Genomic DNA, 25,394 nt, shown 5'->3' with positions numbered 1-25,394 from the left:
TGCAAGGTCTCTGGCTAACTGAGGAATTTGTCCTCTCATCTGTTTCCCCAATCCAAGCCCCTAGGATGCTGTGTCACTTCTGCAGAGCCTGGGATGTGCCAGGCTCCACCTCCTGTCTGCTCCTTTTGGCAGGAATTAAGTATGCATAGCTACAGATGTGTGCGGGAAGATATCATCCACGCTTTGACAAAGAACCAAAATTATTCATATAATTTATCATCCCAGCCATCTTGAATGCTAACGAGAAGACTCGTTGATTAGAATTGTCAAGAAGCATTTGCACCCATGTCCTCGGCAGAAGGCTGCTCCTCCCAGATGCTCCCTTCCACTCAGCAGGCAGAGACTCTGCTTTCACAGTCTCCGGGGCCTTAAAGACACAAATGCAATAAAGCCAGCATCCCTCCCTTCCTCCTTTGCTTTGAAGAACAGTTTTCCAAGAGACTTTCAGATTTTGTTTACTGGTAGAGGGATGGGGCATGTTGTGTCAGCCTTTTCTTTCCAGATTCCCATGAGAGCTTTAATACTGACCCGCCTGTCCGACATGTTCGACCCATCCTCCCAGCAGCAGAGTCCAGGCCTGGATGGTCTTCTGCCCAGGAAGAGATGCACAGGGGAGTGTGTGAGCAGCTAGCCATGTCACCCCCACTTGAACTTGAATGTGACTTTCCTGGCTTGCTGGAACTTAGCTCTGATGGAAAGACACATTGTAGAATCTCATTAACAGATGGAGTGTCAGCTTTAGAGACTGAAGAGTTTCCTCACTGTCAGTGGTGTGAGAGGCAAAGCACCAAGATCATACGGAAAGAAATGTCTATCCCTCTGCTTGCCTCACCGCAAAGCCTTCACGTTCCAGCACTCCTCTAGTCCCAGGAGCTTAGTCCATTCTCTGTTATTAATGTCTGAGTACCACAGACTGGGAAAATGATAAAGAAAGTGTATTTATTTGGGCCTGTGATTCTGGTCGAAAGCTGATGGGCCACATATGGTGGTGGCCTTCTTGCTGGCAGCCTCCTGGGGCAGTATAGGACACCATGTGGTGAGAGACAGGGAGAGTAAGAGAGACCTTCCCAGCCTGCTGTTAGAGTGGATGACCCATTAGCCCATTAATCCTCAGTAGAATGGATTAATAAATGCATGAGGGCTTCTTAAAGTTTATACCCAGTTCCGTTGCTTAATATATCATAATGGGCATTAAATTTCAACAGGAGTTTTGGAGGAAGCAAACCATATTCAAATCATAGCATACCCCTGGGGACAATATAAGTACTTCTTTAGAAAAAGATAAAGCTGTCTGCTTCACTGTTCTGCAGGCTGCCCAAGCCAGCTATAAATCTACCCCCAACACTAATTTTTAATCCATAAAGATGAGTAGATTTCTTTGATGTAGCATTTTGTCACCATATTCAATGTTTATAAATTAATCTTTAAGTTGTTGTATTGATTGGAAAATGCATTAAGGAAAAAAATCCATCTAATTATCCTCAGGCTAAAACTCAGTTAGATCTCCCACCAAGAATATGGAGGGTCAGAGTAGACTGATACTGAATTCTGCTCTGGTGATACTGTGGGTCCCAGTCACTGAGAGCAAATATGAGCTGGATGTAGAGTAACTTGGGTAAGTCTAAGAAAAACTGGTTTGTAAAATGTTCTGGGATCTTATGAAGGGCTAGGTAGAGCAGAATGTTCTTATGGGAAGTAGTCTCTCCCTGAAGATAGGTATCTTTTTAGCTGGCCAAAAAAATTCTCCATGATATTATTTACCAGGAAGAAAACTTACAAGACTGTCTGGGTTAGAAAGTCTTCTTCCACACATTGCTGATCACCTGCCCTGGGTGTGAACATGGTCCATTGGCAAAGCTGGGACTGGAGGTGAGAACATGACACACAAAAATCGATTTCTTTCCCGAAAAAAAAAAAAAAAAAGATTTTGTGTGTATGGGTGTTTTGTCTGCATGCATGCCTGTGCACTGAGTGCATGCCTAGTATTCACAGAGGCCAGAAGAGGGCATTGGATACCCTGGGACTGAAATTACAGATGATTATGAGCCACCATATGGATAATGGGAATCAAAATTCAGTCCTGTGGAAGGGCAGCCAGAGCTCTTAACTACTTAGCCATCTCTGTAGCTCAAAACTCAATTTCTTGTTTGTCTTTCCCATGTGTACACTGAGAGGATGGAATTACAACCTTATAGCTGTCTGCCTGCAAAACTGAGGTCTGATTTGCTGGGTAATCCTGAGATAGACCACTGTTCATCCATGAGATGTCAAAGACTAAAGACAGAGGTTGAATCAATATATTGGATACTAGAAAGAACAGGACACTGCCATATTAAGGATGACATGGAAATCTGTATTATGAAGAGTAAAATGGTTCAAAGTTCATATCTGTAGAGGAGATGGATGGAGATAAAAATGCAAATGTATCAAAGGGTTCATAAACTCCACTGATGATTCTTGTCCAAGAAAAAAACAGACAAAAAATTTTCTCTTCTTTTGTTTATTGAAAATAGATTCTTCTCTCATACAATACATCCCCACCACAGTTTCCTCTCCCTCCACCCACCCAGCTCCCCACCACCACCACCTCCTATCTTCACCAGAACCACTCCCCCTCCATTTCTTCCTCAGAAGAGCAGGCCTCCAAGAGGTGAGAGTTAAACAGGACAAAACAAGATATAGTAAGACAAGGTAAAAGTCCTCATATTGTATTGGACAAGGCAACCTAATAAGAAGAAAAAAGTCCCAGGAGCAGGCAAGAGTCAGAGATACACCTGCTCCTGCTGTTAGAAGTCCCATGAAGCCACCAAGCTAACATCCATAACATATACACAGAGGACCTGATGCAAACCCATGCAGGTCCCATGAAGCCACCAAGCTAACATCCATAACATATACACAGAGGACCTGGTGCAAACCCATGCAGGTCCCATGAAGCCACCAAGCTAACATCCATAACATATACACAGAGGGCCTGGTGTAGACCCAGGCAGGTCCTGTGCTTGCTGCTTCAGTCTCTGCGAGCCCATGTGAGCCCTGCTTAGTTGATTCAGTGGACCATGTTCTCCTGGTATCCTCCATCCCCTCTGATTCCTACAATCTTTTCTCCCCCTTCTACTGAGTCTTCTGATCTATGAGGGGAAGGACCCAATGGAGACCTCCAATTTATACTCTTTCTCCAGACAAGAAAGTTTCATTTTTGTTTATTAAGGAAGTTATTACTATAAACTTTTCATCAACAACGATCATAAAATGAGTGGAAAAAACAGAAAGTCAACAACTGAAAAAGAAATAGGGGCATGTATCATTAACAACAGATCTGCATACCGTAAAAACAAAGGATTCTTTAAAAACAAGCAAGAACTGAGACAAACATTAAAAGCAAGTGACATGAGCAGCCAGGTTCAGTAGAACATAAAACAATAATTCTTTATAAATACATAAAAAGTACTTACCAACACAGCAAGCTAAATAAATACAATTAAAGATAAGGTTTCTTTTTTTTTTAATCTCTTACTGTACAACTCAGGCAATAATGTAAAATTTGACACATTCAGGGAGAGATAACTATGCAAAGCAATATAAATCCCTGGAGACTGATGGTAGGACAGTGTGCACATACAGCAATACTGGGAAAATCAATTATTTTTTACCTAAGAAGGTAAATATTCACTTACCTCCTTACATAGCAATCCCACATTCTAGGACAAGTTTTCAAAGTCTGTGAGGGCCACAACAAGTAAGAAAGACTGCTAGCATTTAATGGGTAGAGAAAAGAATACTAACAGTCCCACACCATGGTGACTCTGTGTGCACTCCATGTGGCCACAGTATTTATGCAGGACAACCTCCCAGGAAGCTGACCTGACCCTGTAATCTAACACTTTGTCTTACACATGAATAGTAATAAAACTCAAGAGTAATTGTTCTTATATCTTTAATAGGTTACATTTTACAGGAATTTCACCTTCTAAATTTAAAAGAGACTGTGCATTCTGTTGTTATTGCTGTTGTTGTTGTTGTCTAGAACCTTAATAGGAATTCACCAATATGTTAAGAAATCAATCTTGGAAATTTTGTGTGTGTTAACCCAAAATACTTCTATCAATCTGATTACTATAATTCTATACACACAAGCAGTATTATTCTGGTTCCTGATACAATTGTTCCCCCAAATTAAATTGTTGCTACAAATTCCTTTTATTGTAAATTGTTTTTTTGGAGACACTCTCACTAGGCCACCTTGCATGGCCTGGCACTCACTATATAGACAAGGATGTACTCAGACTCCCAGAGATCTATATGCCTTTGCTTCCTGACTAATGGGATTAAAGTTGTGCACTACTACACCATGTGACTTTAATCAGTCTTCTATCACATTCAGAGTTGAATTAGTTTCTTTAAGTTCTGAGTAAGCACATTAATAACAAAGTATCTAGGAACTTCTTGTCAAGACAGGGAAAATGACTATTCTGGGTTCTCTAAACAGAACTGACTGAATGGGTATATTTTAAAAGGGGATTCATTAGAGTGTCTTACAGGATGTGGTTTGGATAATCCAATAATGGCTGTCTCCCAGGGTAAAATCCAAGAACCCTTAGTTGTTCGGTCTACCAGGCTGGATGTCTCAGCAGTCCCAATTTGGTGCTGTAGTTCAGAATGATTCCTAAAGAGCTGCTGGTTTTCTTTCTATGTTGGAATCCTGAAGAAGTAAGTCCTAACATCAGTAAAAGAATGCTTCAGCCCCAGGATAGAGGAACTTGACAGTGAGGGCAAGCAAGCAAAAACAAAAACCAAAGCTTTCCTTTTCCATGTATTTTATATGGGCTGCTACCAGAAAGTGTAGACCAGATTCAAGATGAGTCATCCCACCTCAAATAATCCAGTCAAGAAAATCCCACACAGATATTCCAGGCTGCTTGGGTTTTAGTTAATTCCAGATACAGTCAGGTTGACAACCAAGATTAGCTGTCACAGTGGTATTATAGAATGTCAGTCATAAATACTCTCACTAATGTTGATACTACCCTTACCTCCACAGATATGCATATGCATATCAGAATCCATGTACAAAAATAGCTCATGGTGGCTTGGTTTGTAAGACACAATCAATTTTTTAAAAGTCCAAATTTTCTATTAAGTGGCTAACTGAATAAATCTGTCCATCAATGCACACAACTGAATTCTGCATACCAGAAAGTAGAAAAATAAGTGAACATTAGCTATATTCTTTATGGTTAGAAACTTTTTCAAGTGGTTTTTTTAACTAGCATAACTTTACATATTACAAAATACAGAACCATATATAACAGAATCATTTAAACTTTAAAAATGGGTATGACTAATCTATTTAGAAAGATACAATTCAATGGATTAGAATGAAAAGTAAGCAATGGTTAACATTAAATTTCTAAGTCATGATTCTCTCAGGTTCTAATTTTTGGGATTAGGGAGGAAAGGGGCTTATTCTAGTTTGCTTCTCTGTTGCTGTGATAAGCAATATGACCAAAAGCAGCTGGGGATGGAAAGGGTTTATTTGGCTATGCATTACAGTCCATCATCAAGGGTAGCCAAGGCAGAAACTCAAAGAAGTAACCAAGAGGCAGGAACTAAAGCAGAAACCATGGAGGAGTGCTGCTTATCAGTTTGTTCCTCATGACTTTCTCAGCCTGCTTTCTTATACAACCCAGGACCAGGTTAGTGGCACCACCTGAATGGATTAAGTCTTCCTCCATAACTACCATGTAAGAAAATGCCACCACAGACATGCCCATGGGCCAATCTGATGGAAGCAATTCCTCAACTGAGATTCTCTCTTCCTTGGTGTGTTGACAGCTAAAGCTAACTATGACAGGGCTGAAGCTAGCACTTATGGAGGAGCATGGGATGATATTCTACTACAACTGGACTATAGGATCTGTTTTTTTTTCTTATTTCAAATTGTAAATATAAATATTTAAGATGGAACTCATTCCATAGTTTCAATACTTTTAAAGAATAGAACCTCCCATAAAAATCATTACAAGGTTTTAGCTTTTTAAAAATCCTTTGTGAGTTTGACAGAGAACTAGCAAGTAAGACAAATCAAATGGCTAGGACTCTCCTGAGCTTTCTGTACACTCCCTGTAGTCACCAAGTCTTGGAGACTGTCTTAGCATGTCTAGCCAAGACATGGTGATGTTGATGTTAGAATGAGGGTCAGCATCCTCCTCCTAAATGGTTCAAGCCCAAGGATTACAGCAAGAGGGATTCGTGGATGATTCAAATCAACCAGATGAGAAGAGAACAGTTTTGTTTTGGACAGGATGTGTCACTGAACTTCTTGGTTTTCACTGATGGAGTCTCTCTGGAGAGGAGTGGAAGTCATCTGTTAACTTCCATTGCAGCTTCTATGGAAGGGCCGATGGCACCTACTCAGACACCCCAACTTTCAGAGAAGTAGAATGCTTTCTAGAAGCTCTACCAATCTATCAGGTGACAGAACTGAGACAAATTGTGCAAGCTGATTTTTATGTCAACTTGACACAAGCTAGAGTCATCTGAGAGGAGAGAACCTCAATGGAGAAAATGCCTCCAAATGACCAGGCTGTCACCAAGCCTGTAGGGCATTTTCTGAATTAGTGATTTGAGAGAATAAAAGAGTAGATTAGTGAATCTACTTTTAAAGAGCAACTGTTTAAAATGTTTTACATTGCCATCGATTTTAGTTTAATGATGTGGCTGGGGTGTGGCCCACAGGGGTGTGGCCCACAGGGAAGTCACTACAGTGAAAACTAGTTCTAGTATTCTAGTTGAGCCCTTTAGGCTCTGAGTACTCAGGTGGCCTTCCTTCTTCTGCTTCTTGCCATTGCCTCACGTCTTTGTCTTTGTCCCTCACTGGTAGCTACAGTGGTACAAAGGAAGCTGTTTCTCAGCTCAGAGGGTGTCAGGGCTGCTTAGTCATGGGGCACAGCATCACAGCCAAGGTGATGAGCGGTTTCTGGGCCCAAACACCTGTGACTACACCTTTACAGCCACATGAATTATTCACATCTTTCCCAACACAAGCACATTTACATGGGGCAAATATTAATTTGGTCTTATGAATATTAATGTTTTGTCTGGAAAGAGACAGGCGAGAACAGAACAGCAAATATGAATGCTGGGACACAGGGCCTGGTGTGAGGCAAGCCTGCCAGGAACTTCGATGGCCCAGGAAGTGAATTGCCAAGAAAATTCCTTGCCTCTCTGTTCCCATACATTGTTGCCATCCTGGAAAGGCACTAAGACTCTGATTGTTCTGTAAAATGTACAGTCCAGAAAGATACTGTGGACATTTGATGATGTAATGTGTGGGATATGCTCAGCCCAGGCGTGGCACACAGACATGCCCAATGGACATTGGCTATTTCAGGAGTCTGTGTACAAGCTACACCATTATGGATATTTTCTGTATTGTTAACTGTCCAGCTTTAAATGGCTCAATCTCACTTCTGGGAAACTCTCCCAGGCCCCATAAGAGGCTAGCTTGCAAGAATGCTCAGGGGACACTGGGCAGAAAGAGACAAGAGCAAGAGGAAGAGTTCCCTACAGGGGGAAAATGAAAGCCTGGGCACATGACAGGCCTCTGGTTTCATGCTGCATGTGATTGGTGAAATGCTGAACTGTGGAGACAGGGAGCTTATGAACCCTGAGAGCAACTTGACAAGTCACAGAGTCTGACTGTGCAGTCTAATAATAAAATATCAGAGGCTTGTCTTTTGCATGGCTTTTTACATTTTTCCCAGTTTTTTCATAATTCGAGTTTTATTGTATTCTACTAAAGCATTGGCCCATGACTACTGAGAAATACAAAGCTGGGTTGTGTTTGCTGGCTTTCATCATTGTGACAAAATACTTTGGATTTTAAAGAAGGAAAATGCTTATTTTGGCTCCAGGTTTCAGGGCTTCCAGCCCATGTCATTTGGCTTGTGCTGAAGCTCACAGCATGAAAGCAAAGCTGGTCTCCTCATGGTGAGCAGGAAGCAGAGAGGCCTGAGACAAGATACAGCCCCAAGGACACAACCCCTGTGACATTCCTCCTCCAGCTAAGCCCCAGCTCCTGCCTGTCATCACAATAATGCCATCAAATTATGAATCTATTCACAGATTAATCCACTGATGAAGTCAGAGCTCTTGTGTTCCAATCACTTTCCCCAAAACCTACTAACTGGCAAACCAAACCTTTAAAGAGCCCTTTGCTAAATTATGACATTGCTTCCTTCCCGCAATGTCAATTGGGAAACATCAATATGGGTAAACTCCAATCAGAACCAATACCTAAGTCCAAACTCTTTCTTACCCCCAGAGTTTTGTCTTCTCTTGCACTAAGGAAAAAAATCCCCCTATGACCAGGGAGCAATTCCCCACCTGCTGCTCATATTCCCAGAACCAACTCACCTCAAGGGGATGTTTCAGACCAGAAACTGTGAGCAAGCCCCCCACCCCAACTCAGGCTGAAAGCCCAGTCCTGTTTAATCCCTGCAATGGCAGTGGCCTGGTCACATGTCCCTGCAGCCAAGTGGTACAGTGCAGAGGGACTGAGCCATGGCATCTGGTGGCTCCCAACCTCCACTGCCCACTGCTGGCAGTCAAGCTCCCTGTAGGTCATTAACATGGATCAGCTGCTAATGGATTTTCAGAGCTGGCTTTGTCCCCTGGCACTATTTTTAACTCATTTTGGAGTCTAAATTGTCCAAACACATTCTGATTTGTTTGTATGGACATAAATAAACCCTTCGGTGCCATTTCTATGCTGCTCCTCAGGCGCTTCAGAAACCAACTTTGCGTTGCTCTATTTCTATTCACTGTGGCGAAGGCTGAGTGGTGCCTACAACTTGCCAGGTGGGTTGAAGACCACTTAGTCTCCACTCACAACCTGACGTGGCAGACCTTACCATAAGAGCTCAAGGCCCAGCCATGGCAACCTATATAGAAGTGACTAGAAGTGAGGAAAAATCAGAGTGCAGGTGCTTATGATGGAGCAACCCTCTGCAGCATGCAGAGTTGCTTGGTTGGGGCACCTGAGAGCATCAATAACTGCCTGCCTATGGCAATGGCCTCCAAAAGAGTCAATAGTGATCACTTCCTGGTCTTCACTCCTTTGCATAAGCCTCTCCCTTGCTTCTAATGAAGAAAACCCAGTTCAGGTAAAAAAAAAAAAAAAAACAGCATGATTCACGATTCACTTCTGCAATAATCACCAAAAGTAGACTTGTAGACTTCCATTTTGCTGCTACATTGGCTTTCCTTCTTGACTTGAACCCTTTAGTGAAGTAACTAGAGAAGTTCATGTCTGACAGCGTGACAGCCTTCCCCAGCGAGATATTCAGGTGAGCCCTGACACCTTGATGGCACCTTTGTTCAAAGTCCACAGGCAGAAGACCCAGATAAAGCTGCCTGGCCCAGTAGCTGTTGTGAAGAAGCCTATGTGTGTTGTTTTAAAATTGCCAAGTATGTGGCAACTCGCTTCACAGCAACAGATAATTAAAACACACCTCAATGTATACCTCTCGTTAAAGCATGACTAGTCATTTAAAAATATCGTCACCAGGCAAGATATGGACAGAATACACATGAACAGGCTCTATGTATTGGCATTGCTCAGAAGGTAGTAAAGATGGAATAAATGGCATGTGGCTGCAGAAGCAGCAGATGCCAGAAGCCACAGCTGTCTCCTTGCCAGCAGCCGGGGCTTCCTTACATGAGCAATCCCCTAAATTACTGGAATCTGGAACCTGACTCTCCTCTTGGCTGGGCCCCCAGCACAGCGTGGGCTTGATCTCAATATGTTCTCAATTTTCTTGTGTATCTCCTGAATTCTCTGTTTATGGAGGACCTGATCCAGACCTGGGATACAAAGTTGGGGATTGAACCCATGTAGAGGAGGATTTCCAACTGGCAGAGGAGCTAAGGAAGAACCAGGCTGAATGCAAGGGAGTGATTCACTCTGAGTATACCAGGTGGCTTTTTATGTCAAAATGTCTATGTACCAAATGCCATGATTAGTGTAATAGCTCACCTTTTTTTTCAGTATAATTATGGCCTGAGTCTTCTTCTGAGGTATGAATACCCTTGATGGAGAAGCCTTATGATTCATCACATTGGTTTGGATATATTTATCTGATAGGCTATGTCTAACAAGAATGGTCACAATTTAGGGCCAAGAGAAAGCTCACTTGATAAAGAGCTTGCCATACGAGCATGAGGACCTGAGTACAATCCACAGAACTCATGTAAAAAATGCAGGCATATTCCCCTTGCTCTGCATCCTCTCCAGCATGAGCTGCTGCTTGTTTTTGATTTGAGCCATTCTGAGAGGTATAATATGGAATCTCAGGGTCGTTTTGATTTGCATTTCCCTGATGGCTAAGGATGTTGAACATTTTCTTATGTGTTTCTCAGCCATTTGGGATTCTTCTGTTGAGAATTCTCTGTTTAGATCTGTACCCCATTTTGTGGGAGTGCAAACTTGTACAACCATTTTGGAAGTCAGTGTGGCAGTTTCTCAGAAAACTGGGAATCAATCTACAACAAGACCCAACTATACCACTCTTGGGTATGTACCCAAAGGATTCTCAATCATACCCCAAGGACAATTGCTCAACTATGTTCGTAGCAGCTTTATTTGTAATAGCCAGAACCTGGAAACAACCTCAATGTCCCTCAGCTGAGGAATGGATAAAGAATATGTGGTACATTTACACAATGGAGTATTAACTCAGCTGTTAAAAAAAAAAAAACGACACCAGGAAATTTGAAGGCAAATGCATGGAATTGGAAAAAAAAATCCTCTGGAATGAGGTAACCCAGACAGAGAAAGACAAATATGGTATATACTCACTCATAAGTGGATATTACCTATAAAATAAAGGATAACTAGGCCGGGCGGTGGTGGTGCACACCTTTAATCCCAGCACTTGGGAGGCAGAGCCAGGCGGATCTCTGTGAGTTTGAGGCCAGCCTGGGCTACCAAGTGAGTTCCAGGAAAGGGCAAAGCTACACAAAGAAACCCTGTCTCGAAAAATAAAAAAAAAAAAAAAAAAGGAAACTATGCTACTGTCCACAGACCCAGAGAGACTAGGTAACAGGGAAGGTTCATGAGGGCCACCCAGATCTCCCTGGGAAGAGGAAATAAAAGAGATTTTGTGAGTGGACTGAGGATGGGTGGGAGACAGAGGGAGAGAGTACTGAAAGAGACTACTAGAAAGGGGGAATACTTTGGGGACAGATAAAAATCTGGTGCAAGGGAATCTCCCAGGAATCTACAAGGATGATGCCAGATAAGACTCGTAGCAATAGAGGATATGTAGCCTGAACTGACCAGATTGGTGTGTCACTCCTGAGACCTGATTGATGCAGAGCCTAATTGTCATCAGAGAGGTTTCATCTAGCAACTGATGGAAACAGATACAGACCCACAGCCAATCATTATGTAGAGTTCAGAGAATCCTGCAGAAGAGGGGGAGAAAGGATTATAGGATCCAGAGGGGTCAAGGACACCACAAGAAAATTCTCAGAATCAGCTAATCTGGGCTCACAGGGGCTCACAGAGACGGAACCAACCAGGGAGCCCACGTGGGACTGATCAAAGCACTCTGCATATGTTACAGTTGTGTAGCTTGGTCCTCTTGTGGGACTCCTAACAGTAAAAGCAGGCACTGTTTCCAATCCGTTTATTAGCTTTTGGGACCCTACTCCTCCTACTGGGTCACCTTCCAGCCTTAATACACGGGGGGAAGGGGGGTGTTACTTACTCTTGCCTGCGACTTGATATGCCATGTTTTGTTGATACTCATGGGAAACCTGTCCTTGCCTAAAGAGAAATGGAGGAGGAGTAGATTTTGGGAGGTGGGAACGGGCGGGGGGGGGGGGTAAACTGGGAGGAGAGGAGGGATGGGAAAAATGAGGTCAGGTTGTAAAATAAGTAAGTTTATTTTAAAAAAAATCAGGCATGGTGGTGGGCACTTATAACCCAGCATGGGGGAGATGGAGATAGGTAGAGCCAAAAAGAGATCCTGTCTCAAAAAATAAAAGTGTATGGCACCCGAGTAATGGAACCTGAGTTTGGCTTTTGACTTCCACATGTACATTAACATACAAGCATGTGTACCCACACACATACAAACACATACTAAGACACTTACTAGGAAGAAGTCCCACAGTTTCCTGATCTTCTGGGTGTGAAAGCAGAGGTGAGGGAGATGATGATAAACTTTATCGTGTCCCTTGGCAAATGGTAATTTTTCAAGATGCTAAATTGGATGGGAGACATTTAGCTTGACTTTCAGTGGGTCCATTCAGAAGGGGCTGAGAAACAACAACCAATGGAGATGTCTGACTTCAGTGACTTGAGGATATAGGTCATGCTACAGACATTTGGACATGTGAGGTCACAAGGGTAGGGATGATAACAGGGACAGTTCAGAGCCAGGACCAGTGCCTGGGCAGCTGTAAGCCCTTACCTTTGCAGTCCCATCTCTGGAAATGTATTATGTAGACATGATCAACAGTTAACAGGAGCAAGAGGGTAGCATTCTCAAGGAAAACCGTGGCAGAATTATTTGTGTTTGTGAGAACTAGGAATAACCCATTCTTCCAGCAAGAATGAAAAGCCTAATTTTGTTGTAAAGCATGGGGCATTCTAAGGTCAAAATTACATAGATACATCACAGTGTGGAACTGTTCAATTGCTGAGAGGAGTGAGCTAGCTCCAGAGATGTAAAGTAGGTTATCATATCTGCATAGATGTGTGTGTACAGTCACATAAAACACCCTAGAAGGTCACATACTGAAATGTCTGCTGTGACAGTCTTTGAGTGGGGACTTTAAAGATGAGATGGGATTTTCCTATTTTTTCTTTCGTGTGTGTGTGTGTGTGTGTGTGTGTGTGTGTGTGTGTGTGTGTGTTCTGCTCAAATCTTCCCTTTTGTTCCATAGAGACTTCACTGGCTCAGATCATAGAATTGCTATTTTGATGTCTCCTTTCCTGCCTTTACCTTATGCTACTGACTAATTCTCCCAGAAAGCCTTCTTCCCTTATCTAACACGGTTTATTTCACCCCCTGCCCACCATACACAACACCATCAGCAGCATTAGGTCATGATCATTAACAGAGAAGATTGGTGCCCACTTTTCCCTCCCATTTGTTGTTTACAGCACTGCTCTAAGAACTCAGCATGGGAAGCTACCCACACCTATGCAAAAGTTCAAGAAAATCTTGCCATTTAGAGGATGATAACACATGTCCGACCATGTGACAAAGTCATGAGCAGCTCTTTAAACTGTGTGCTAACTAATCTGTTGCCCTTTCCCCCTTTTCTCCCAGCATCCCTAAGAGCCTATGCCTCCTTGAGACACTCATCAGGAGCAATTGAAGCCAGGCACAAAAGAGCCTGTACAACCATTCAGGCTGTTTTTTTCTTGTGATGGAAACCTGGGCCTTTTCTGAACTTTAACAGCATCAAATTAGAGTTCAAAAATAGCTGAAGGTATTCTATAGCTTAATGGTTCCAGTATCCTTCCAGAAGCTTCCCAATATTTCAAGCTAAAGACATTTTAAGCTAAAGACTCTACCCATGGTCACTAGCTACAGGCACTACCTGTAAAACACCTCAATATCTCTCCTACTGTAGAGCTGATATTTAGAATAAGCTCAATGACATTCTTATTGGCTTCTGACTACCACATAAAAGTTCTTTCACCTTTCACCAAGGATTATATTCTTCTAGTAATGCAGAGAATTCAAAGAACAGGCACTGAGCTTGACATGCTGGTCCAGATTTCACATTACATATAGCCCAGGTTTCAAATCTAGCTGCCAAGCCACCACCATATATTTTTAAATTAAGTTTTTACCAACACTTTTTTAAAAAGCACAAAAATTTCATGGAAAACTGAAGACATTTCTCCTGAAAAGATGTAAAGGAGCTGAACACAACATCCTTTGGTATTTGTCCCTACTTTCATTTGTGTGCATGTGTGTGCTCTATATAAGTTTATGTGTACCACATGTGTGCAGTACCCTCAGAGGCCAGAAGAGGGCATCAGATCCCCCTAGAACTGGAGTTAAAGTTGTGAGATGCCTGATGTGGTTGCTAGGAAATGAAGCCAGGTCCTCTACAAAAGCAGCAAGTGCTCTTAATTACTAAGCCATTTCTCCAACCTGGAACTTGCCATTTTTATCCAAGCATTTTCTCTGGCTGACTTTTGTGCAATGGACAAATGTTGGTATCTCTCCATATCCCTCACAAATATCACTTATTGAGACACTAGTCTCCAGGTGGTGGCTAATCAGACATTAGCTGATGAAGGTGTGAGACTTCCCAGGTAGGATTAGTGCTCTCAACAATGTGAGGACATGAGATCAGCACTCTACAAACTAAGAGACTTCCCTAAAACATGACCAAGTTGATCTTGGACTTCCACTCTCTGGTACTGTGAGAGAAAAAATGTCTTATGTATCAGCTACCCTGTGTGGCACTATAATAAAGCATCTGCAACTAATGAACTCACTTCCCACACCCTGGCATGTTTCCATCCTGAATGACACCATCTGGCTTTGGGAAGCATCACAGTAACCACTGTCTCCCTCCCCTTGTGGTCAAGTGAGGGGACAGGAATGAAAGCATGTTCATCCATTCATTCTTTTCCACTGGAGTCTTGGCAGCTCACTGGCAGTCTCAATTGGCAGGCTTCCTGGAGCTCTATGCTTGTCCTCCTGTAGCTGAGCAGACAGGTACAGGTAACCACATACTAAAAACCACCCTTGCCTTAGAGCAATGGACTCTGGGAGGGGGTGGAAGAAGGAGGCAGTGAAGTAACAAGAGCCCAGGCTGTGCCTAATAACTGTATTTCTTCAGAGAGTTGAGGGTTACTGCTGCTGCTTCAATAGTCTCCAAGAGTCTGTGCTGGGAACTTAATCCCCAACAGTGTCAAAAGGAGAGGCCTTTAAGAAGTCAATAGGTCATGGGGACTCTGCTTTCATGAAAGGATTAGTGCTCTTATTGTGGAAGTAGGCTCCTGACAGAAGAATTATATATGATATCACTGGCTTATATTTTAAGAAGGTTAAGCCATCATGACAGGAATGTGAGACCATGGCTTCACACATTATGGCTGGACCAGGAAACAGAAAATAGAGTAGGAATTAGGACTGGTACTAATCTCCAAAAGCTTCCAGTGATCCACTTTCTCTAGTCACCACCCCCACAATCCCTGAGAACAGCATGACCAGCTGTGGGCCAGGTGTTCAAACATGTGAGCCTATGAGGGACATTTAACATTTAAATGCAACAGATGGGATTAGCCCCATCTTGAGTACATACACATGCATGCATCCATGTGCATGTACACACATACGTGTACATACCACACACACACACATTGCCCTTCTACCACTGTCATGGATGATGCATCAATAAGGCCCTTGTCCCATTTGGGCCATTTAAGTTTTGACTTCCCACCTTCCAGAACTATAAGAAATAAAATTCTGTTCCTTGAAATTTACCTGGGCTGTAGTAAACTATTATAGCAATATGAGTCGACTAAGCAAGAATTTAAATAAGATGCAAATATTATTTAAATAAAATATCTCCTAAAGAAATTTACATAAACCAACAATTAGATGAGAATATAATATAATATAATATAATATAATATAATATAATATAATATAATTAATATAATAATCTAATATAATATAATATAATATAATATAATATAATATAATATAATATAATATTAATATAACTCACCCAAAATAATTGGGATCTTTTGGTGAAGATTTCAGTACATCTGGAATTAAAGTAGAGTGTCATCTTTTGGGGTTGCTGGCCAGCTCTGAGATAAAAATATCATCTGCCAGGCTTTAATCAATAGAGAAATGTATCTTGTCCAGTAGGAAAGACAATCCCTGGGGCTCAGTTGAGAACCCAGAATTGCTGGTGAGAGCCCAAGGCACCCTAATCCACAACCATCTAATGGATAAATTGCATACCCTGTGTATAGAGAAGGCCCCGTACAAGAGTAAAGTTAGGATAGCTCAATCAGAAGACAACACAAGGATTTGAGTTTGGTGAGCAAGATCTATCTAAAATAGCTGGGCATGGTGGCCCACACCTGAAATCAAAAAACTACAGAGGGGAAGACAGACAACTCCATAGGGATCACTGGTCAGCTATTCTAGCTAAAGAGGTGTTCCAAGTTCAATAAGAGACCTTGTCTCCAAAAACAAGGTGGACAGCCCCTACGAAACGACACCTAAGCTTGTCCTCTGACCTTCGCATGCAACCATGTGCAACACACACACACACACACACACACACACACACACAGCATGAAGTTGTATTTATGTTCTCATTTACCCTCATGATGCCCTCGAATTTCCTGTGACGAGCCTCACAGAGCTTTGCTTTACTGTCTGTTAGCTGATTTAGGCTAAGATAATATAAGAAGAAAAAGAGAGAAGAAAGGAGAGTTTCAGCCTGTAAAAGGAAGTAGTGACCAGTTTAAAAAGAGAAATGCAAATGGTAGAATCCCCTCCTACCAAGCATGTATCCAGGCTTCCTCCTAAATATTCTAAGCAATCTGGTAAGCAGGCAAGGTTGAGGTGCCAACAACCTCAGCACTCAGGAGGCAGGAGGGCAAAGGAAATTGAGAGGCCTGAGGCCAGCCTGAATTATAAACAAAGACCATATTTTATAATAAAAGCAAAGTTGAGAGAGAGAGAGAGAGAGAGAGAGAGAGAGAGAGAGAGAGAGAGAGAGAGAGAGAGAGAATCTGGTACATAAAATGTTCCCCTCCATATTTTATCTGGAAATGTCTCTTGCCTCCAAATCGATTCTATCCACAACTGTCTGAGGTCTTGCAATTCCAGCAGTGAGTCCAGGCATTCCCTTGAGATGGCCAATCACTGTTACCACGGCACAGACCTCATGTTGCAGCTGTCTTACCCCTGACCCAGTCATTCCGCACCTGGCTTCTGTAGGCATTACGATTTGTTGTCTAAACTAGAACAGTCCTCACCTAGGTCTGAGACACCTAGAACAGCTTCATCCACATGCCACCCAAGGTCAGCCCTGACAAGCTTTCCAAAGGACCAAAGCTCCACCAGTTCTTGAACTTGGTTCTTTACATACACATCCCAGCTCTTGGTTTTGTCCCATCACAAACTGGGTCTGCTTACTCATCAGCCTTTAACCAGGTCTCTGAAGCCAGTTCTCTGACCACTCCTACTGAGAGTTTTCCTCCTCTTAGTGATGTCTTGATTCATGTGAACACCTGATGCTGAAGACTCCTTTCAAAGAGCAGTTCAAATCACCTGGGCCTTCTTGCCAAGCTTCTAGGCCCATCTGCTGCCATCTGTGGTGATAATTTGTGTGCTGGAGACTCCCAGGATATCAGCAATCTCCCAGACAAGATGATGAAGAGAGGGAGTCCCTGTAGAGTGTGCGCTGGATGACTCTGCACATCAACTTGCTTGGGCTAAGAGGTGCCCAGATAGCTAACAAAATGGCATTTCTGTATATAATTATGGAGGTGTTTCATATGTCAGCAACCTTTTTGTCACTGTAGCAAAATAGCTGACAGAGTGACTCGGGGGATTTACAGTATAAGGGGATGGAATCCACTGTGGCAGAGAAGGTGTGGTGCTGGGACCCTGTGACTGAGGCTCCTCACGTCTCAGATCAGCAAACCGTGAGTCAGAACCAGAAGCAGGCAATCACCCAAGGCCCACTATGTGCAACCCACTTCTGCTGAATAAAACCACAGTCTCAGAGATTCCACAACCTTCCAGAGCAGTACCGGTAACTGGGGACCAAATATTTAGACAGAAATCTGATGGTGGTGGTGGTGGGATTATTTAACATCCAAATCACAACATTCTCTGAAGAGATTAGCACATAAAAGGGTGGGCTGAGTAAAGACATCTATCCTCACCAATGCGGGCTGTGTGTATTACACCAGTGAGGACGTAGATTTTTCTCAAAAATGGAGGAAGGGTGAATTCTATCTCTCTTAAACTGGAACTTCAATCTTCCTCTGCCCAGAATACTAGAATCCCTGCTTCCTGGACCTTAGGCCTTACAATAGGGCCCACTTTGGTCCCCAGTTCACTAATTTTTCAGACTGGGTGTAATATCATTGGTTCATCTGATTCACAGGCTTCCAGACACTGACTGAATTGTACCACAGCTCTCTTTGCTCTCTAGCTTGCAAATGGCTTATTATGGGATTTTTCAGCTATATAACCAGAGTAAGCCAATTGTCATAAGAAATATCCTCTTGAATACATACATACATATATATATATATATATATATATATATTCCGTACATGTATCTATTTATAGCATCTATATCTTGTCCTGTTTTTATAAGAATCTATACTAACACAGAAACCTTCATTGGAAATACAAACTGTTTTTTAAATGAATCATTTGGTCTGAGCTGCTTATGACTCTGAACACCCCATGGTACAAGACAGGGATAATTATAACTACTTCAGACTGTCACTGTGAACACTGGGTGAGGTAACATCTCTAAGACACTTAGCCCTCAATGCAACATCTGCAGCTTGCTGTTGCCGTTGTTATTTTTACATCAGTCAAGATTCTTTAATTGCAAGGAACAGAAATCAACTCAGGCTAACTCAAACTAAAGTGGAGTTTAATGGGGAGATATTAGAGAACTCATCAAATCAAAGGAACATCGGATGAACAGGCATGTAAGAAACAAGAGCAAAGGCTACTCCAGGGAGCCGTGCAGAAAGAGTTGGTTGGCAACTTATCAACTCTAAACATTCCATTCATCTTTGTCTTTCTCCAATAAAGAGACCAGGTCCCCAGGGAGAAACCCCTAGGGCTAGCTTTTGTTACTTACTGTCCCTTATCTAGTGCAGTGACAATTTCATCCTGCAGACAGCAGAACAGAGAGAGTTTGTCAAACGGAAAGAGGGATTTTTTTTTTAACCAGAAGAGGACATAGATGCAGTACATCTAGATATGTCTTCTGCTAGCTGGCCTCTATCTTTGTAGAAGTTTGTGATTCTCAGTTCTTGATTGGCCAGATGATAGAAGCAGAGAGGCCAGAGGTGTCATCGTGAGCTTCCACTCCTCAAGAAGGACATCTTTCTTGCCTCTCTTAGCTGGCCTCAAACACCCAGGCCCTGGAGCTTGCCTCAGTGGGACTTGCTCTGTACTGCAGACTTTCAGGAATGGACACATTTAGTTCCAATGGCAGCATGAATCCTGTAGTCATTTAACACCTGCTTTATTTTTATGCTGGTATTAAAAAAGTTTTATCCTAAATATTTGAGGTGTAATTCTACTCTCTCATACATATGCTAATACAAATTTCACACCTGTTGGCATCCTGGCTCCTTTGCTGTTGAGATCCAAAATGACACCTTTATGAAAAATGATAAAATTCTTATTACTGCCTAATGAATGGAGTGCACATGCTCCAGCTGTGGTGGTCTGTCATTCCCCTGCCTTCCCACGGGAACTCACTGCAGTGGTAATTGGGGGAATGTGAATGGTGCTTCATGGATTAATTTTAAGATGCTCTGAAAGGCAATAAGCATGACAGTAAAATGCTCACACACCTGAAATGTGTTTTGTTTTTGCCCTAATTATACTAATAAATAAATAGTATTTCTTTCACTTCACTATAAAATTAAATATCTTTCTAAATATTTCTCCTTTGGTTTTGAATGAAGAAGACATTTCTGTGATGCTGGAGTTGGTCCTGATGAGAACCAGAGAACAGCAAGCATCCCACCCAAACAGAGTGAAACAAGAAAAGCTGTCTACTAGTGCCCCAGTAGCAGCCTCCATTGGAATATTCTCATGGCCTTGACCCATTCCCCTCTGTGCAGAAAATGCACTTAAATTCATGCTGGTTTGGATCTTTGTAGATTTTAGTTCTCAAGGGAACCACTGGCCTCTTCCACAGAGGGCTTCTTATAGTTAAGCATCAAATAGCACCAATTCATTAATGATCCTAGAGAAACTGTGGCATGGTGTGTGTTTCCCACCCAGTGCAGTGACCAGCCTATAGCAGGTACCTGATATGTCTCATGAATCTTCAGAGAACTTCTTCCAGCAGGAAGCTTCTCTTTTCCATGGATGGACAGTGGAGAGCATATTCTGCCCTCCACTGCCTGACTGTTTTAGGGAAAGCCCCTTCCTCACACACTAACTGGAAATGGTCTCAAAGACAGGCAGTTGTGGGTTGAATTATTTTTACTAACTTGTCCACCCACCCCAACCTTACTGTCTTCACTTACAAGATGAGGTTTTAGGGCCAGTGACATGGCTCAGCAGGTAAGGGTGCCAAACAAAGTCATCTGGAGAGCCCATCCAGTCGTTTACACAGTGACACTACAAGTTTTTTTGTGTGTATAAGTCAGAAATATTCATTGTAGGGACTGTCAAAAAGTATTACCTTCCTTCCATCCAAGCTTCCGTCTGTCTGTGGAGCTTTCCCTGAATCTAGAATCTAGCTGGCAACTCACACCATGTCCTGTGCCCCAGCCAGTCCTGACATAATGCTTCTTTCTAGATTGGAGGCCACATCACAACTGATAGCAAGCCCAGCTCCAACATGGAAGATGTGAGGAACTTATTTCTGGCTGAGAAATGTTGGCCCGAAGGCAAGGCAATTAGGGGTGTTGATCCACCTCCCAACCCTGGGTGATGGAGAAGTAACAAGGTGGAAAAGCTGCTGTGTTCAGAAGCACCCTTCCCTTTTTCTACCTCAGAGCCCACTTGGTATCACTAGCAAGCAGTGCCCTGGCTGTTGTTACTGAAGATTACCACAGGGCAGTCTGACAGAGCACGCATTGTGTGGGCATGCTGAACTTTGCACCCCAGAATGAAGGATGTAAGTCTTCATCCAGCTTCACGCTGAGGATGACTAAAAGCACCTCTGCCTTCCCACTATACCACTTCCCTCTAATGTCTGAGCCAGAGGGAAAGTCCAGAGTTAGGCTGAGGCACAGAGGTGGCGAGCTCAATAAATGTCTCCTGAAGATACAATTGAGTACAGAGGTTGTGGTCTGGAATTGAGGGTGAGCATCTCCCAGGGTTCCTTTGTCTCTCAGAAGGCTCAAGCCCCAGTGACTCTCAGGAAAGAAGGTTCAGTTCCTTGTAGTACATAATGGACACCTCAGAATATCCTATCAAGAAGTAAATGAATGTGGTGCCTACTTTCGTGCTTGCTGAGCCCAAGCTCATGTGTGGCTCAGATACTGTTGACTTCAGTCACCTGTGTGACACTCAAAACCATCATCTGCAGTCTAAGTGTTGCCCAATAACCCTGCCTCTTTGTTGTTCTCTCTCTCCTCTCTGTCTTTGTCTCTCTCTGTCTCTCTGTCTCTCTCTCTGTCTCTCTCTGTGTGTCTCTGTGTGTCTCTGTCTCTGTCTCTGTCTCTGTCTCTGTCTCTCTCTCTCTCTCTCTCTCTCTCTCTCTCTCTCTCCACTCTTCCCTTCCTTCTTCCCCTGCCTCCCCCTTTTAACAGAAAAATGGATGCCTTAGGATCTTTTCTGAAAGGGATTTACCATCCTGCCGCCTGTGTCGAAGGTATCTGCAGCAGGCATATAATGGGTGCAGGGAGATGTCTCCTGTAAGTATTATCTCATATCTTCCCAATCTTGAAGATAATTCAATGGCTTGATAAGTTTACCAGGATGGACTCAAGTACATTGATGTGGAAATCTGTCATTCCCCAATCGTTACACCTCCCTTTACCCTAGCTCCCTCCAAAGCCACCTTCTCTTAGCTGGACCTATAGATTTCCAGTCCCTACACCCTCTCAGTTTCTCTACCTACATTTTATACTTGAGTCTCCTTTTCTCTGGTATCTTCATAGCCCCAGGTAGGGTCTAGTTCCACAACTAGTCCCGGCTGAAGTCAGCTTTATTTTAGTTTTTCTTTGGCTGGTCCTAAGTGTCTAACATAAATAGCTTATATCTCATATCATAAAAAACAACCTGTGAAGCATTCACTGGGATGAGTCAAACCTAGGTCCTCATAAAGAGAGTTAGAATGAATGGTTGGCCCAGAATTCTCACACATAATCAAGATGTCAGCTATCTAGAAAATTCTAGAAGGTGAAAGACAATTTTTTTTTCCTAGGGGAGAAGCAGTTTTCAAAACCCACCCTTCATGATGATCAAGATTCTTCTGCTTCCTCAACAGTGTCCTCAGACTCTAGTCTATCAGTACTGGTGTAGATAAATTCTACTCTTTCATGCTCTTCAGGCTCTGCTAAGCAGTTCCAGGGGAAACTGATCACACAGATGAAAGCTACTAGGGACCCAGAAAATCTCTGGCCATGCCCCTGGAGGAGTTTTGAGGTTTTCTCCTTGGCAGTCTAGCTATACTTCCTGCCTCTGCAGAGGGGACCACTGGGATATATATAAATATTATCTACACTATCTGGAATGACCCTGAACAAACCATTTTCCTCATTTTCATTTACCACAGAGAAGCTATGCCCACATGAGATGGCAGAGAAGCTATGCCCACATGAGATGATGTGAATTAATTATTGGGGCTGGGTGCTAATAGCTGCCTGTTAGCTGAGAGTTCACCCCAGATTTGAGAGTCAGTAAGCAGAGGAACCATGCAATTGAGGTGTCTCGGCACTGCAGTACTGGGCCTCTTCACAAAAAATTATCTCATCAAGAAAGTGGGAAGTGGAACTCATCAGGGACTCCAGCTTCTAGAGAGTGTAGCTGGAAGATTTTCTGTGTCCCGGCCGGCCAGTGGTCAGGACCAGTATCTCCTACTCGCGTCCCCCAAGTAAACACACAGAAGCTTATATTAATTAAAACTGTTTGGCCATTAGCTCAGGCTTTTTGCTAGCTAGCTCTTATATCTTAAATTAGCCCATAACTATTAATCAATGTATCACCACATGTTCTGTGGCTTTACCTGCTTCCCATTACATGTTATGCCTTGGGCGGCTCGCTGGCATCTGTCCCCATCTTCTTCCTGTCTCTCCCTCTGAATTTCCCACCTGCCTCTAAGCTGCCTTGCCATAGGCCAAATGGCTTTATTTATCAACCAATTAAACACATATTCACAGCGTACAGAAAGACATTCCCCCATCAAATTTACTGTCTCTTTAAACACTTTTTTGTTTGTTTATTTTGTTTGTTTTTTTCCAGAGAGGGTGTCTCTGTGTAGTTTTGGTGCCTGTCCTGGATCTCACTCTGTAGACCAAGCTGGCCTCAAACTCACAGAGATCTGCCTGTCTCTACCTCCCAAGTGCTGAGATTAAAGGTGTGTACCACCACCACCCAACAAAAGTTTTGTTTTTTTTTAACTATTTCTTTATATAACTGTCTATCCTCCTTTTCCTTTCTCTTCCAAGCCTACATACATTTTTATACATATAAACCATTTAGTGGTTTATTCCATCTGAATCTGCCCTATTGTGAATCTATAATCCTTCTCTGACCAGGAGAGATTTTAAACTGCTAAACTGTGTATTTAGGACTGAAGCAGCAGCCTTGGCTGCTGACTCCACCCATTTCAACTTTTCAACATGGTGGAGGTAATTCACCTCCTAGCTCTGGGAGGCATGCTCTCCACTGACTCTGGGAGGCAGTGGGCCCATGCCTCCAACCAGCAGTGTGTAGCCCAGAAACCTCTTTTTTTTTTTTTTTTTTTTTTTTACTAGCAAAAGCTAAATCCACCAGGCAGTGTGCTGCGTGGCTTGGAAACACCATTGTGTACTGCAGCAGGAATCTGCCATGCTGCTTAGCTCATGGCAGCTGGTGGCCAACTCCATCTCACAGGCAGCTGTTGAGAGACAAGTCTCTACACTGCTACTAGTATGAGACTGTGAGTCTATGAAGCCTAGTATGGTTCCATTTCTGTGCATTCAGAATCTTTAAACCTTCTTAGGTCTATGAGGATCAATGCCCCACATTGGGCACCATTTGCTGTTGGATGGTTTCTCTAGGTCCCACCTGGCCCAGGCCATGGCCATGTAATTTGTAATTGATATAAGCCTCTGTGTGTTTACTCGGGTCTAAGAGGCTGCAGGACCAGGCAGGATACAGGAAAACTTCTTACTACAATTCTAAACAGCTAGGAATGGCCTTATTACTGGGTTCCCATAGCTGCACTGAGGTGCTGGAAGCATTCCATGCAGAGAATTACAAACTATCCTGGTTAGTTATATGTCATCTTTACACACCTAGAGTCATCAAAAAGGAGGGAGCCTAACTTGAGAAAATGTCACCATAAGATCAGATTGTAGGTAAGCCTCTGGGGTATTTTTTTAATTAGTGATCAATGGGGAGGGCTCAGTCCATTGTGAGTGGTGCCACCCTTAGTATGACAGTCCTGGACTCTATAAGAAAGATGACAAAACAAGCCATGATGATCAAGCCAGTAATCAGCACCCTCTACCAGCCCTCTGCATCAGCTCCTGCCTCTGGAGTTCTGCTCTGTTGAGTTCCTCTCTTGACTTTCTTTGATGATGAACAGTGATGGAAGTGTAAACCAATAGACCCATTCCTCCTCAAGTTGCTTTGTTCACGTATTTCATCACAGACAGAGACCAAGGCACAGAGGAAACAAAAAGGACTTTCTAAAGGGTTAACTAAGTGGATATTCAGTCTGGTAACTGAGAGATCCCCAATGCTCCTTGAACACATTTTAGCATGTCACATATCCTCCATCTGATATGCTCAGGCATCTTCTGCCCTGAAGAGAATTCTGAAGCAAAAGCAATGCCTGTCACTCAGCCTTGGCTCCTTCCTTGGTTTAGCTTCAAGGAAAAAGACTTGCCATTTGTCCTTGAGAATGACTGGCTGTGCCTAGGGGTGTGGGCATGATCAGCAATTTAGAAGGATTCACACTGAGACTCTACCTGTGGGTGACTATCGTGGTCAGATACAGACAAGAATCTCTGTGTCCCATAGCCAAGACAACTGGAGAATCACTATGATCTTCCCACCCTCCTGCTTCCTCCTTCTCACATTTAGGACATTCTATCTTTGCCAGGAAGTCCCAGCTAATTGCTGGCCAGCAGGAACACCACAGTGATGGATATATTCACATTCTGGCAATCCCCAGAAGCCTTGTGCATTATTCAATTTCAATTCCTGCAACCATGGCTGGATCTGTGTGGTCTCCAGGGGCTTGTCCAAAACAACACATTCTGGAGCTGAATTATAAGATCAGAAGAGCTAGGGAAATTGGTGCTTTAAAACAGTGCCGCTGAAATAAAATTTAATGGTGGAAGAAATATGGTATTTTGAAAACCCAAGAATAAACATGCTGCAGAGCCTGGATATGAAGTCATATAGGGCTGCTAGTGAAAGCCACCCTATCATAGAAGAAGTCTAATAATT

Source organism: Peromyscus maniculatus, chromosome 1 (assembly GCF_049852395.1).
Source record: "Peromyscus maniculatus bairdii isolate BWxNUB_F1_BW_parent chromosome 1, HU_Pman_BW_mat_3.1, whole genome shotgun sequence".
Classification (NCBI taxonomy): Eukaryota; Metazoa; Chordata; class Mammalia; order Rodentia; family Cricetidae; genus Peromyscus; species Peromyscus maniculatus.
The sequence above is the reverse complement of the archived record's forward strand: the minus strand, read 5'-3'. Positions refer to the sequence as shown.